Here is a 17,112-nt window from a genome sequence, read left to right on the forward strand (position 1 = left end):
AAGGAGCTGGCTGAAGAGAGCTCCACTGTCCATCCCCCTAATTGGGAGAGTAGGGCACTGGACAGGTTTGGGAAGCATGTATATGCATCAGTGAACTTTGCCGTACAGTCACTGAATTACATGGCAAATTTCACTAGGTTACAGAGGGACTTAAGGAACTGTCTAACTCTACCCCTTTGTCCATGTCTGCTTAGGAACAGAAATCTTTTTCCTCATGAATGGCCAACCTGCAATCCATTACTAATGCATCCATTAGGCTAATCTCACACGCAGTTGAAGATTTCTCATGGGCAGTCAATTTAGGCATAGATATTAGGAGACATGCCTGGATGGGGTTGTACAATTTTGCAGATCTTTGTTTGGGCAAACAGAGATACTTTCCCACAGTGAGAATGATGAAAAGACCTTGTCTGCCATGGGGATCTGCTTTTCTAACCTGCCAAAACCCTTTTCTAGAAATCAGAGAAGTAGTAAAAAGTGGTTCCAGAAATCTCCAAAAGTAATGCAAAGACTTTTTCAACAGGGGGGGGGGGGGATAGCTACAATGGAAGGTGCCACACATGCAGCAGAGGGGGTACACATAATCAGTGGTCTGGAGATTCCTTCTTGGACAGATCGTTTCAGCACTCTTGAAAGGTTGCCTGTCACAGACTGGAGGCAGTTGGGGTCACTTGTCCTTGCACCTAAAAGCCTGGATAGCCATCACAAAAGATTCATGGGTGCAAAGGATCATATCCAAACATTCTACCCAATCAGATGGAGTTAGCAGCGCTAAAGATTCAAAAGCTGCTGGACAAGAGATTCATCCAAGAGGTCTCCCAGACCAAAAAGGATGTGGAATTTACTCAAGGTTCTTTTTAGTGCCAAAGAAAACAGGGTCCTTTAGATCCATTTTGGATCTGAATCAGTTTGCAAAGAATTCCAAATTTTTGGATGGTCATGGTTCAGTCTCCTACAGAAGAATGACTGGATGTGCTCTATCACTTTTCAAGATGTGTACTGTCACATCAAAATGAACAGGCACTCTCAATACGAGCCAGTCATTACCAGTTCAGAGGCCCACCCTTCAGCCTCACCACAGCTCGCAAGGGTATTCACCAAATGCATGGTAGTGGTAGCAGCTCATATAAGACTGCTCGGATTCAGAGTGTTTCCATACTTAAATGACTGGCCCCTTACTGCACCGACCAAGTATCTTCTGGAAAGAGCCAGGGATTACTTGTTCCAACTATCTCACTGTCTGGGAATTACTATCAATCTGGCCAAGTCACAACTTCAACCAGTTCAAGTCTTGGAGTTTATAGAGGCTCGTCCAGACACAGTCAGTTGCCTAGCTCTTCTGCCCCAAAACAGAGTTCTTACTTCAATGTCTCATGTCAGACAGATTCTTTCTCATTCTTCTCCTCTAGCAAAAGTGGTACTCAAAGCACTACTTAGAGTGCAATGGTGTTTTCATCAACATCCCTTATGACTGATGGAAAAATTATCTCTGATTCACAGAAAATCCCTGCTGTGCTGGCTACACTGCAAACCAAGGAGATTTGTCAATGGTGTGCATTTATTCCCCCCCGAATGCCACAATGACCATGAATGCTTCACAGTTGGGGTGAGGACATTACTTGGGATAGACCATTCAAGGCTTGTGGTCCCCAGAAGAGACATTTGCATATAAATGTCCTAGAGCTGATGGCAGTGCTTCTATTGTTGCACTCTTCACAGCTCTCTTCTGCTAAAAACTATTGTTCAGACATGTTAGTAGTCAGGTACATCAACCAGCAAGGGGGAACCAGATCTTATCCCCTTTGCCATGAAGCAGTGAAAGTTTGGCAGTGGGTGATCTCCTCCAACCACTTTCTTGGAGTAACATACATACCAGGGAATCCAACATCTTTGTGGACAAGCTCAGCAGGACCATCCTGATGCCTCACGAGTGGTCTCTCAATCAGTAGAAAATATGATCTTCCATAAGTGGCAGTCAACCGTGCTGTGATCTGTTCACCTCTCCCCTCAACAACAAATTCTCTACCCTAATTCCTCTTCAGAGACATTCAGTGAAAGATGCTGTAGTCCACATTTGGCTCTATGGTCTCCTTTATGCTTACCCTCCCCTGCCTCTAATCCCCAGGTTTCTTTAGAAAGTGCTCCAACTGAAGACCATAGTAGTCCTCATTACCCCCTTCTGGCCTCGGCAAATGTGGTTTCCCTTCCTATGGCCTCACCTAGTATGTCCTCCATGTAAACTGGATCCCAGTCCAGACCTCTTGTGACACCCATAATGGGTGATTCATCTAGATACTGCAGGCCTCCAGCTGACCATATGGTTTTACCAATTCCAGTGATGGCTAGATATTCCAGACTTTCCTCCCCAGTTAGCTAAATTCTTTTTTTTTGTCCCACAAGCCTTCAGCTAGGAAGATTTATAACAGTAAATGGAAGAGGTTTTCCTTTTGGGATCATCAGAGAGAGAGAGTTGGATCCATTCACTGCTCCACTTCCTGCTGTTTTAGATTTCCTTGCCTCCAACTTTCAAAGCAGAGAAAGTTTCTCCACCATCAAAACTGAGTTAGTAGCCATCTCCAACTACCACGTCAGCGGTAATGCTTCTCCTTTGATTTCACCTAAATTATGTAAGGCCTTTCTCAAAGGTACCTTCTTACTTAGACCCCCAATTAGGGACTCCACTTCACCTTTGCATCTGACTTTGGTATTACAGACTGCATTCACCTTTTGAACCATCGGTTAAAGTAGACCTTAAGTTTCTGTCTTGGAAAACAGTATTTCTGGTGGCCATATCTTCAGCAAGACGAGTCTCTGAATTCCAACACTTTCTTTGAAATCACCGTATTTAATTTTTCACAGAGTTACTTTATGCACTAATCCTTCCTTTCTGTCAAAAGTTGTCTCAAAATCAAATATCAATCACATGATACATTTACCAGTTTTGTTTCCCAGAATTGGCACTAAAGGAGAATATACCCTTCATCTCTTAGACATACACAGGCAACTGTGCTTTTACCTTCACAAGACTAAGGAATTTCAGAAAATCAATCATTTATCTCCTTGTCTAGCAATAAGATGGGAAAAACAGTCTCCAAAATTACACTAGCCAAATGGATAACAAACTGTATTTCCTATGTTTATTCCTTGGCAGGCATAACACCTTGCCAAGATAACCAAAAGCACACTCAACTTGGTCAATAGCCACATCAGCTGCCTTTTGGGCTAGAGCTTCCATTGATGACATTTGTGCAGCTGCCACATGATGTAATGCTTATACTGTTATCATTACAAATTGGACATTATCTTCAGAAATAGAGCTGCATTCGGTTATGCAGCTCTCCAGAACATCCTTCACCATCACTGGAGACTCTGTTCCATTCATTGAGGAAACAATGAAAATGACATCAGGCATAAAAATTATGTACTTACCATAACTATGCATCTGTGTTGTCCATTTTCATTCTTATTCAATCCCCCCCCCATCCATGTCTTTGGGAGACACCTAATGGAATAGCTGCTAGGAAGCATTTCCTGTTTGAGCTCCTGCTCTTTCAACTACCACTTTTCTGTCAAATCAATATTGAGATACTTTGTTGTGACATTGTATAATAGCCGCAAACTCATTCTGAGGTAACTCAGTGGTCAGGGGCATTATGAGTAAGGGAGAAGCTCGAGGGTCAGATCCTAGAATCTAGAGAAAGTGGCCGAGTTGGATCTGAACCCATTCACTTGAAGAATGAAAATGGACAATACAGTTGCATAGTTATGATGAGTACACGACTTTTATATTAAGCTATTTGTAGATTGTTGTCCTATGCTATGCTCACCACAATAAGCCACTTCCAGAAAGAGTTGCAGCTCATTCAACAAGAGCATTGACTTCTTTGATGGCTTTCTAGAAATGTTCTAAAGGCAACTGCTTGGTCTTCTGTTCACAATTTTACAAAGCACTTCAAACCGTATTCTTTTTTCAGGTCAAGAACAGACTTTGCCAGGACAATTATCCTGATGCTCTTGAAACCTTGGTTACTCCTGACTAAGCAATGGGGAACCTACTCAAATAGGGTAGGCTAATGCAATGATGAACACAGTACATTTGTGTAAGTTCTCTATGTTGGATAACCATTTCTGTAGCCATCTCCCTTTCCAGCTCGCTATTTTTTCTGTTGCTGTTTTTGTTATAATTGTCGGGATGGATTTATTTGCAAATATACAGGGCTGTTACCTTTTTCCTGGACAAAAAATGCTCTAAAGTAATTTAGTGCTCCAACTGACTTTTGTAATGAGCACCTCAAGCACTCCTGGGTGTTGGAGCACATGGAAAGTGCTCAAAGCTTAGGCTTCTGCAGCAGTGCTCCATTAGCACATGTACTGTTGTGGTAGGTTGACTTACACAACTGAACTTTCTACCAGCACAAATTCAAAACTCTGCTTAAAAATCCAACAAAACAGCAAGTGACAAAAAGGATGTTTACCATGGAGTCTTATTAATGTGAAATATTAGATAAAAATGTTGAACTGATGATCTGTAGCAGTCCAGAAAACCAACACTGATCACTACAAAACTGTTTGTTCGTATTTCTCTTCTTGTTAATTAATTAAATAACTAAACCAAGCCATTTTACCAAGAATCAATTTGCAGCCAAATAACTTCCCATAGTAAAATTATACACTTCTCAGAATCCAAACAAGAGTAATGTAATAGAAAGTTATGTCTTACCATAGCTTGGCATCTATGTTGTCCATCTTCATTCCTCCTCACAGTAGGGTTTCAAATCTGAGCATTGGATCAGACTCTGAAGCCCCTCCCTCTACTCATAATGCACTACACCCACCCAGGCACCTCAGATTGACTTTACTGCATCATCATCCAATCAAGAAAAAACAGGGCACAAGAAGAAAGGCAACTGTGGCTCAGACATGGGACAAGAGTGTTCCACCATCTCCCATAGATCCTGTAGAAGAAAAGGCACGGGGATGGTTGGGTGGGAGGTGGGAAAAGTGAGGAGGAGTGAAGATGGACAACACAGATGCCAAGTTATGGTAAGACATAACTTTCTAATCTGATGTTGTCTCCTTAATTCCTCCTCAGTGTAGGGTCAGAGTCCCCAGCTACACGATTCCTGTGTGGCCTTTATGGAAGGATGTGCCAGAGCACCACTGAGCCAAAAGAAGCCCTGCTCCTAGAAACAATATCCAATTTGTAGTGTGCAACAAAGGTGTGATTGAACAAATAGCTGCCACACAAATATCAATGGGAATTCTAGAAGAGAAGACAGTAGTAGTAGCCATAGATCTAGTCGAATGCGGTCTTGGTGGTTGAGGCAGTTCCAAGCTCTCCTGCGAATAAATGAATGTGATGCAGTCAGTGATGCATTTAGCCAAAGTGATTTTAGATACTGCTCAACTAAGCTTGTTAGTTGAGAAAGCTATAAACAATCGATCTGATGTCAGTTCTCATGTAATCCTTGACTGTGGGCTCGGTTCCGAGCCTTAGAACCAGCTTGGCTGTTTACTTCAGCTTGTGCCTCCCAAAACTCTCGAGCTAGGCTCTACCCATAATGCTCCTCTCTAAATTACCTCAGATTTCGTTTGCTGCTTCGTGTGTCAAGACGCATCCGATCCCATCTCTCAAGCTTTGGCAGTTATTTAGAGCAAGTTCTTCCTTATTTTGTCTAGATATTTCTATTCTCTCTCCTTTTGTTTGCTTTCTATTTCATACTCTCCTTTTCTAATTTCTGCAAGTGTTTGTGGTTTTCCTTTCTCTTTCCTTCTACCGTTGGGCAGTTCCTTAATGTACCATCGTTGGTACTACCTTCTCCCTTTCCTTACCTTTACAGTAATTCTGGTGAACATTGTTGGTATCTTCTTCCTTCTTTCTATCAAAAAAGGGGGGTCGTTTTCCTCTCTGTCTCCTGTGTGTGTGTTGTTCAGCATTAGACCCTTTTTTAGTCTAACATGGCTGATATATCATCTAAGGGCACCTCTAGCTTCAAGAAGTGCCAAAAATGTGAAAGGAAGATGCCCAACCCTGATGGGCATGTGTTCTGTGTATACTGTTTAGGTGCTGTCCACCTTCATGAGGATTGCATGATTTGCCATGGTTTCTCTGCCAGAACCTTAACTGAGCAGAGAAACAAATTAATCTTCAAAGGTCTTTTGAAGTGAGACTTTGAAGAGGCTATATCTGGTAAAAGAACTGAAGCCAGCTCGTCATCCTCCATCTTCCAAATCAAAAAAAGTGATCTCTTTCGGGTCTGAGAAGTTGCTTGGAAATGCCTGCTAAATTGACTAAGCAACCTACGGTGTCAACAGCTACCATGGCATGGATAGGCAAGGATGACTCTGCAACAAACCTTACTTCAGAACAGACACCTGGTACTTTGGTACTGAAGCAGACTCCCTTTTTCACCCTACCTAGGACCAGATTCACTTCAGTGGATCCTTTTTGGACAGACCACCCAGCCCCTTCATGGAACTGACACCACCTAGGTCTCCTTCAGCGTCATCCATTTGGTCTACTAAGAGTGTCTCTGAATCAGACAGCATGAGGCTGGTTGACCAGCTCCTGACAGCAAGGGGATTGCCTCAGTCCTCAGCCAACTAGCCTCCAGAATCAATTACACTTTCCTCTTCCAATTCCAGCTAAGTCCTTGGAGACCCTGGCACCGACCTGCCCGACTTGGACTGCCATGGTTCCAGTTACTGTTTCTTCTCCAGAGCTGAGGACTGCCTTGAGTTCTTCTGGTTTGTCAGAACCGAAGAACTCTAGGGTTTGAGGCTTCATTGCTGGTTCTGAGGGGCAGGGTTCTACTTTGATTCTTTTGGAGTCTTCCATGCCCCTCGGTGCCTCAGCATTCATAAGCTTTGACCCAGGCTTCTGCTGGGGAAACTGATTCCTCTGTGCAGGGTGGGACCATGGTTCCAAAGGAGTCTATTTTGGTTCCACCTCCCATCACTCTATGGGGGGGGCCGGCCTTTCAGATCATGGAGAAGACCTTGTCCATTGTGGACTCGCAGTTCTTGCCTTCCATGTCGGGCCAAGCATCATCTGTATCCCCTCGACTGGAGCTTCCTCCAGCCTCATCCCTGGGACAGGGGACACAGAAGCCTTGGGAGTGACTCACCTTGGTGGTTTCCTCTTTGGATACTTCCCCAGAACATCCCACCGAGGAAGTACCTTCAAAGAAAAAGTGCAAGTGGAAGCACTTAGACTCCCTGGAGGAGTCCATCACAGAGGATACTGATATTGATGAAGGGGAAGGTTCCCCCAGGTCACCCCCGATATTTCCTTTTGGGACACCCTGGAAATCCTGAAACAGACAAGGTGGCAGGACTTCCCTCCAGCCTTCCTTGGAGGAATCGGTATACCTGGAGGTTTTTCTTGCCCAGCTCTCTAATTCTTGGATCTCTCCACCTGCTGACAGCCTTATTAAACTGATTGCTCAGTGGGCCTGGAAAATTCCTGACTTTATCAAACCAATCCCCAAAAGGCCTGACTGGATTCTGTCTGCCCCTAAGGACAAACAGCATTGGGCAAAGTGTATCCCTGTAGACACCATGGTGATAGCAGCAGCCACAAAAAAGAAACTTGCAGAGGAAAGTCCTACTATCCCTCCTAACAAGGAGTCTAGGTCTATGGATAGGTTTGGGAAGTGTGTTTACACTTCATTGACCTTCACCCTGATATTTTTGAACTATATGGACACTTAGAGGTTGCAGATAGATTTGGTTTAAGATCTTTCAGATACTCTTGGAGGAGTAGTAGCCGAAGGGGTCCAAGGCAAGTTTACCCGTCAGCTCGCCACCCTTGAATTGATTTCCAATTCATCCATGAGGCTAATTGCCCACACAACTAAAGGGACTACAAGAGCAGTGGGTTCAGGCATAGCCATCTGGAGACATGCCTGGATGCTCTTCTGTGACTTTACAGAGCCATTTAAATCTTTGTCAGTGTTTCGTTTGATGGATCATCCCTGTTTGGACCCTAGGTAAAGGACACATTGGCCAGATGTGAGAAAGATGGGAAGACTCTTTCTGCCATGGGCATATGTTTCTCCACTCCTCAATGACCTTACTCTAGGAACCAGAGAAGTGGGAGGCTATGGTTCAAAAAGTCCCAAGGGCCTTTCCAGGACTCGCATGGCAGTGACTTCTCTCAGGGCGGAGGGGGATGTAATAATGGAAGACACCATTCAAGAGGCAGAGGTGGCCTGCAGAACCAGGGGCCCAGAGATTCTTCCTCTGGTAACTCCTGAACAGTGGCCTGATTGCCTTCCTCTGGAGGCAGTCAGAGGATGATTATCCTTGCACCAGTCTGCCTGGCTACAAATGATATTGCACAAATGGGTGCAGAGGATCATTTCCAGATGCTATATCATTCCCCTTTTGACAAATCCTAAATCACATAAAAAGACTCCCAGACGTTCCACCCAGTCACAGGGAAGCAGCAGTCATAGAAATTCAAAAACTGCTTGCTTGAGAAAAGAGTCATCCAAGAAGTCCCACCAGACCAGAGAGGATCCAGGTTTTACTCAAGATTGTTTTTAGTGCCCAAAAAAAAGGGACTGGAGACCCATTTTGGATCTCAGCCAGTTCAACAAACCAAGTTGATGATTGGATGTGCTCTATAGATCCTCAAGATGTGTATTACCATATAAAAATGGACAAACACTCCAGAAGCTTCCTGTGCTTCTAGCTGGGAGCCAGTCACTATCAGTTCACAGCACTGCCCTTTGGTCTCACCACAGCCCCCAGGGCATTTGCCAAATGCATGGCAGTGGTATTAGTTCATCTCAGACTGCTGGGGTTCTAAGTTTTTCCTTATCTCAACGACTGTCTCCTTACTGCTACCACTACTTGTCAACTTGTAAGGGCAAAAGATTACACCCTACATCTTTGCACCACCTTGGGCATTACAATAAATTACAAAAAGTCACATCTGGAACCTACACAACAGCTGGAATTTATCAGAGCTCTATTACACAGTTACAAGAATTGCTTCACTCCCAGTAAAAAGGCTCCAAAAGATAAGATCACAAGTAGAACATATTATTCTTAACAAGAGTGATCCAGCCAGACTCATCCTACAGGTGCTAGGGTCGATGGCAGCCTCTATTACTCTAGTTCCCTTGGCCAAATATCACATGCTGATTCTCCAATGGCTTCTGGTCTGCCAATGGTCTTTAATGAATCAACCAATGTCCCATCACATCTTGATCACCAATTGTTGCAAACGAGACCTGTCTTGGTGGCTCCATTCCAATGAGATTCTTTCTGGCCATCCATTCCTCCTTCCACAGCCCCAAGCCATAGTGACCATGGATGCTTCCCAGATGGGGGGCATTATCTGGGAAGGACAGTCCAAGGCACTTGGTCCCAACTGGAGGCCAATTTGCATATCAATGTTCTAGAGATGAGGGCAGTGCTCTTAGCATTCAAGCATTTCAAGATGCCCTCCCCCTGGGAACAGTGGCAATTCAGACAGACATGTCAGTAGTCTGGTACATCAATAAACATGGAGGAACCAAATCTTATCCATTTTGTCTCGAAGCCCTCATAGTTTGGCAATGGGTGATTTCTTCCACCTGCTTTCTTTTGGCACTGCACATTCCAGGGAGCTCCAATGTGATAGCAAACAAGTTGAGCAGAAGTATTCTCACAAGTTGTCTTTCAATCCTGCAGTGACAGAAAAGTTTTTTTGCCACTGGGGCCAACCTTGCTGCAATCTGTTTGCATCCCCTCTGAACAAGTGCAGCACTTACTATGCCCTAATCCCCTCTCCAGTGGAGTCACCCAGAGATGCTCTTCTCTACGATTGGCACCTCAGTCTCCTATATGCCTTTCCCAACCCCTCTGATATCTCAGTTTCTAAAGAAAGCCAAAAGGTCGAAGAACACAATAATCCTCATTGCCCAGTTCTGGCCTCAAGAGGTGTGGTTTCCCTTCATTTGGCCTCACCTACTTTGGAAACCTTGGATTCTGGACCCAGCTCCAGACCTAGCTCATCCAGAAGGAATGGTTCATCTGAATCTGCAACATCTCAAGCTCACTGCCTGGCTTCTCCAATTCCCATGACTGCCAGGCATTCTTCGCTTACCTCACCGGTCTGAGAAATCATTTTGGTCTATCACACACCTTCTACTTGAAAGCTGTACCATAACAAATGGGAAAAATTTGCTAGGTGGGCTCTTGACATTAATGTTGACCCTTGCATAGCTCCTGTGGATAAAGTTTTGGATTTTCTGGCCATTTTTATAAATCCGGTTCTTCAGCTTCTACCATTCGAGTACACCTGGCTGCGATATCCAACTTCCATATTGGTGTGGATGGTTCTTCACTTATGTCACATAAACTTTGTAAAGCCTTTTTGAAAGAAACCCTAATGTTAAGGCCTCCATTTAAAGAACCCACTGCTCCATGGGATTTACCCTTGGTCCTAGTTTCTCACTTTATCCACATTTGAGCCTTCAGCTACTTGTGACTTAAACTTTCTGACATGGAAAATTTTGCTTTTAGTAGCTATTACTTCAGCCAGAAGAGTATCAGAAATACAAGCTTGGTCCTGCAAGCCCCCGTATTTGATATTTCACAAGGACAAGGTTTCCCTCAGGACTAATCCTTCCTTTTTTCCCAAAGGTTGTTTCAGAATCTAATATTAATCAAACCTTACACCTATGAGTCTTTTTCCCCAATTTCTCCAATAAAGGGGAGTAATGTCTACACTTATTAGATGTTCACAGGCAATTACGTTTTTATCTTCACAGAATAAGAATACCAGAAAATCCTACCATTTGTTGCCTTTTCCTCACTATCTTTAGTTACCCTAGTTTCTAATGTTGCCTTAGGGATTGCAACACCTTTAATTATCAATCACAGGGTCTCCAACCCCCATGTCCTGTGAAAGCTTATTCAACTAGAGTTGTGGCAGCTTCTGTAGTTTTTCATGCCAGAGCTTCTTTAGACGACATTTGTGCAGCAGCTACCTGGGCATCTTCTCATACTTTTATTACTCATTACAAACTGGACCAGGTCTCTTGGGACGTGTTCATTCAGTTCAATGATGCTTAGGAATATTCAGTCATGAGACCTCCCAAGATTCAGGTGGCTAGGGACTCTGTCCCACAGTCAGGGATTACGTGATGATTGTCATCATTAGATAAAGACGTTATGTTGTACCCTAACGTTCCATCTGTGGTGTCAATCTTCACTAATCTTTGACATTCCCCCTCCTTCCCCTGGCCTAAGGCTGTTAGTAGACTGAATACTTCCCCAACTGGCTTTATAATTGGGACATAGATCTGGTCTCTCTCTTTTTTTTTTTTTTTTTTTTTATTATTCTTGTCTATTGTCTGTCTGCCACTATTATAGGCAAACTCGTTCTGAGGTAATTTAGACAGAAGCATTATAGGTAGAGCCTAGCTTGAGAGTTTTGGGAGGCATGAGCTGAAGTAAACGGCTGAGTCAGTTACGAGCCCTCAGTCAAGGATTCGTGAAGATCAACAACACAGATGGAATGTTATGGTAAGACATAACTTCTTTTTCTGACTTCCTGTGGTGTTTGTTCTATGCAGCTAAAAACTTAGTTGTTTATGAACATCAAGGAGATGGAGTGCACTCTCCTTTGCTGGTAAAATTTGGAAAAAATACTGGCAACTGAATGGATTGGTTATTATTTTCTGTGGCTACTTTAGGCATAAAAGAGGAATTGGTACATAGACTTTTTCCTTGTGAAAATTATATATGGAGGCTTGGAAGATAATGCTTGAAATTCAAAAATTCTCTTTTCCAAAGTAATGGCTACTAGAAAAATTGTCTTCCATGACAGAAACTAAGTCCCATGTAGCTGCTGGCTTGAAAGGTCCTTGAATTAGACCCTGTAATACAACAGTGAGATCCCACAGAAGGGATGGATGTTTAGTGGGTGGCTTTAGAAAGAAAATGTAATCCAAAATTAGGCACCGGAGACCAGCAGATCCAACACACAAGTGATTTAATGTTCAAACACAGCAAAAAGAACACACATCCACAAATAACAAACGCTGATAAAAACACTTCCCCTTACATTTTCATCTCATAGAACTTCATCAGATGGGCAAAACCTCATAGTTATCTAGTTAAATAACTTTTCCTGTTTGAATAGACCAATGAAATCAGTACTTCAATTAGTTACCAAGATACAGAAAGAGTGAATTCTAAACTGCATGTGACAGTCTTACTAGTCTAGCACCATCTGGTAAACAAATAATAAAACACATGAAAATGTATATAAAATCAAGAATTCACTTAAATAAATAAACCACGATAAAAATCAGATCCAGAGCTTTAGACTCCTGGTTAGGCAGATGGACTATGGCAGACTCCTTTTCAATTCTTTCTTAGTGGCTGCTGGCATCAACTACAGGACCTTTGCGCCAGTGTTTCCTTTTGGCTGGTGGGACCAGAAACCTGTCAGCGCACTTAGGAATGGCTCGATGGTATATCTGGTTCCTTCCAAGCCTGGTGGGATACGAGATTAACAAGGTCATCCTTGGGGGGGGGGGGCACCCTGAAAGCCTTCAAAAACAGACTCCTCAAAAAGGTGACTTTGGACAGACTGCTCACCTTTTTGCTTCAGGATCTCTAGAATGTTTCCAAAGGAGACATCATCAGGAGGGGATCCTTCTCCCTCATCAAAGTCAGTGTCTTCAATTAATGAGTCCAACAAGGAGTCTTATGTGCCTCCTTTTGCTTCTCTTCTTCCCTTCTTCTGAGGGACTTTGTCCTTGGGGTACACAGTAGAAATATTGGAAGAAGGGGATTCTTTCTGGACTGGAAGATCTTGGAGACTGCTTGGGCAGGAAGACTCGGGACAGAATGAATGGGCTCAAGACTACAACCCAACAGAGGTACAGGGGTAGGCTAGAGGACATGACAGAACAGTTTTCCACTAAAGGAGAATACCATTTCCACTACTTGGAAAGCTGATTGGCCCGGAGCAATCCTGCCCACATCCGTTGGAGCCAAAGCAATAAATGAAAGATGATCATAACTCACTCCAGATCTGCGGCCTCCAAAAGGAACTGGACCCAAGCTGTCAAGGGCCAAAGTACCTAGGAGAAGAGATAGCTCCCACAAAGACACAGCCAACCCCCATTCCCCTGGACCTGGCCCTGACCTCTCAGTTATGAGATCTCCTCTGCTCCAAAGAAGCAGGAACAGGACTGATCAGGGCCACCACTGGAGTCAAGGATGGTGGTTTCCCCAGCGCAGCCACTCTCAGGAGTCCTGGGCCCTGCAACTCTGAAGCCAAGAGATGGATCAGAAAAGGAGTTCTGATGGTATGGGCTGGGAAGCTCGTGGATCCGATAGGGGACCAAGTCGACACCAGCCTCATCTAAATCTGGGTCTTGAGGAATTTCCTCATCATTCTGTTCATGTCTGCCTTGGACCAGCTTCTAGAGGAAGACAACCGGGGGGGGGTCTGGAATGTCTAGACTTGGGTGACATGGAATATCCTGGCTGGCTTGGGGACCTGCTTTGAGCTCTCGGTTCCATAGCCTTAGGATCCGATGCCAGAGCTGAGGAAATGCAGTGATGACCTCAGTGGGATCCTAGGAGGCCTGTGGAATCCAGTAAGGCAGAAGACTTCTTTGGATTCGAGGAAGTGGTATCTAAAGATTTTTTTGACTTAGGTTTTAGGCTCCAAGGGGTCTCTTGGGGAGGCAGCAAGAGACTTCTTAGGCTCCTTAGATGAGGAAGATGAAGCCATGGAGGAGAAATAAGCCTCAGCAGCTGAGGAAGGAAGTAGACCCCTCAGGATCAACTTATTGCATCTGTTCATCAGCACACGCAGATTAAAACAACATATGTCACAAGGGGCTTTGAGATGTTCAGCACCCAAACAAGTAGACGCATCCCTTGTGGGCATCTTGATTGGGGATATCGTGCCTACAAGAAGTGCATCTCTTGAAACCAGGAGATGGCTTGTCAGACATAACGGACACAGAATAGCACTGGCCGAAGCCCTCCCAAAGGAGAAAAGACAAAAACCCTGTTGTAAAACATAACAGAAATCAATTTTTTGTTTGTTTTGTTTTAATAAGTAAGGGAAGACTATAAGGCAGAGTGTACAGTGAAAGTAAGCACACACACTCGCTGACTGTAAACCACTACCAGAACTAAGGGGAGAAGTACACAGCAGAAAAAGAAGAAACTCTATAAAAACCTAACCTTATCACTTCTAACTACAAAATTACAAACTAAGACACATACTAACAATAACAAAGGAGGAGCACACTAGCTGATACCAAAAAGCAATGAAAGGATATGATCGCTTGAGAGACTGGATCTTCCATCTGGCTTCTGAGTGCAGCAAACAAGATCTGAGGTGCTTGGGTGGGTGCAGTGCATTGTGGATAGAGAGAGGAGCTTGTCAGAGCCAAGTCTGGAAGATGTGGCCAAGCTGGATCCGAAGTTCAGATCTGAGACCTGACCGTGAGGAATGAAGTAGACAACATCAGATCCAAAGTTTCATCCATCTGCCACCGTTGAACATACACAGAATATTCATAATTACCTATTTGATTTTTGAAGTCTGTCTGCAGCTTTGGTAAAAGTAGTTTGGTATGATTATTTAGTTGCCCTTTGTTCTCTGTGCTATCACAAGCCTTCAGCAATGGGGCTACATGGTAAGGTCAACTATGGAGGCTTTTGTCAATGCTGTCATAATCAAGACTGTCTGGGAGGAGGGGGATAAAAATCCTCTTCAGTGGCTCTTTTCCTAGTCTGGTTTCTCAAGAATGCTCATCATTCTCACTGGTGTGGTAGCCTATGAGTTATATCATGCTAAGGATACATCAACCAGCCAGCTTTAAAAGCTTTAATTCCATCCCATATTGTGACTCTGGCTGCTTATAGGCTAAGAGAAAGCTATATAAACAGCCAGAGTGACAAAAAAATCTTCAGTATTTTCTTGTTGCCTTTTGGAGGTGCATCTCTGAAGCACTCACAACAGCAGTTGGCCAGAGGCTTCCTGTCAGACACATTAGATCCTTTTCTGTGGGGATCTCACCCACACTTGTTTTTATGATTTACATACTTATTTTCTGACAGAATTGTATTAGGTCTCATTAAGTGTGCTGTCTTTTCTGTAATGCCAGTAGCCATTCATTAAATACAGCTGTTTGCAGCCCTAGAAACTGCTTTCTAGGTATAAACTACCTAGGCTTTGGGGCTCATTTAGTGGTGTTATACGCTAAATTTGTCAAATTTTATCAGTTGCAAAATGTATTTTAATGGCAGGAACTGTGCAGAATGTGAGTGCTTGTGTACACCGTGACAACTTACTTGTTTCATATTTATTAGGCAGTTCACTTTAGGAACATCACCTCTGTTTTTGACAGGGAATTTTTGTGTGCTGCTTGTGTAATTTGTGTTGAGGAACTGGGACTTTTTGAAAGGTTGTGTACTGTTTGTTGTGCACTAATCGACAACTTACTTCCCGACCTACCACTTCTAGCACAGCTTACCAGCAATCTGGCTTCTTCCTAGGCTATGTCATGGATACTTACCCCAGTCCTCTTGTTCATCTTCCACATACCTAAAAAAAAAAAAAATAGTTAAAGCAATAGGGCCTTGCCTTCAGTGTGGGCTCAGTCATTGGCTGTTGCTGGTTCCTCCAAATTCCTCTAGTGTAGCCAGGCTGGTCACTATGGACCTGGGGGTTAGACATCTTCTTCAGCTGTTCCAGTGTCTGAAATGTGCACGGAATAACCATCCATTTTAGGTGCAGGAGTCACACTGAAAGGGTCTTCCCAGGTTGGCCAGGGAAAGAGACCTCTTGCCTGGAAAGATATTCCTTCCCCTTCGTGGTCTTCCTCCAGAGATGTTCTAAGAAAAAGAAAATTAATCATTCTGATAATGGAGAGATTGTTTCTATGTCTAAAAATAATATTCTTTCCTTAGTAAGGATTTTGTTCTAGATTGTCAATATTGGGTGCCAAGTGCCTCCACCTCTTTCCTATTCCTCCATCTTTGAGATGATTCTGATATAGACACTGACAGGATTATGTCTGTTTAGACAGTGAACCTAAAATTGTACAAATGGAGGCTTTTTCCTTTTTTGAGACCATCTTTAGACTTAAGGATGTTCTTTCTTGGGAACAGGTGGATATTCCCCCCAAAATGAGCAGATAACTATGATTTATTAGAAATGATACCCCAAATACAGCACCCACTTCTTCCATTCTGCCAGCTTTAGATGATGCTTTTAATGCTGCCTGCAATGCTCCTTATTCTATGACATCAGGACTTAAAAAGGCAGATAAAATATATGAAGTCTTTCAAACTTATAAATATCGTTTTTCTCATCTTCGAGCAGATCCATCCGCTATCTCTCCTATTACCAGGGCTACATGTGGAAGTTTATGCTGAACTGTGCCAATAGTTTGACAGAGTTTTCTGCTTCCTAGCCTCCTAGAGGTAGGTCTTACTTGAATCAGATTGTTTCTAACCATGCATTAAAGAGTGTATGATAGTGGTAATACTGTTTCCAGGGGTTCTACTTCAGCTACAGTTTTGAGAAGATTTCACTGGGTATGTAATTAAAAAGTTTTAAGATTTAAAGTCAGAAATTGTCAATTTCCCTCTGGGGGGGGGGGGTATTTAGGCCTTCTGCTGTGAGAGGGGTAAAGGAATGCAGGGAGTTTCTATGATTTTTCAGGTCCACAGGTTCTTTCCTTCCAAATCTTGTGCTCCTTTAAAAGACAAAATAAACAAGCAGTGACACCTGCTAACAGACACCTAAGAGATGGCAGGAGGGAACAAATAATACCAAAAAGAAGGGAGTATTTCCAAAAAGGGTCAGATGCCTTTCTCAGAATGACTATGCCATAAACCTGTTCATCTTCCCCTCCCCCTTTCACAGAAGCTGACCCTCAGTGCTCCCTGGTGCCTTTCTCAGAATGACTATGCCATAAACCTGTTCACCTTCCCTTCCCCTCTCACAGAAGCTGACCCTCAGTGCTCCTTGTTTTAACACCTTTATTGAATTATCACTTAAGACTCAGGAAATGATACATTTATATAAAAGAAAACAGACCATGTTCACAGTTAAACATTATATGTCACATA

The sequence above is a fragment of the Protopterus annectens genome, chromosome 4.part1 (assembly GCF_019279795.1).
Source record: "Protopterus annectens isolate FY-2018-M chromosome 4.part1, PAN1.0, whole genome shotgun sequence".
NCBI classification, from domain to species: Eukaryota; Metazoa; Chordata; order Ceratodontiformes; family Protopteridae; genus Protopterus; species Protopterus annectens.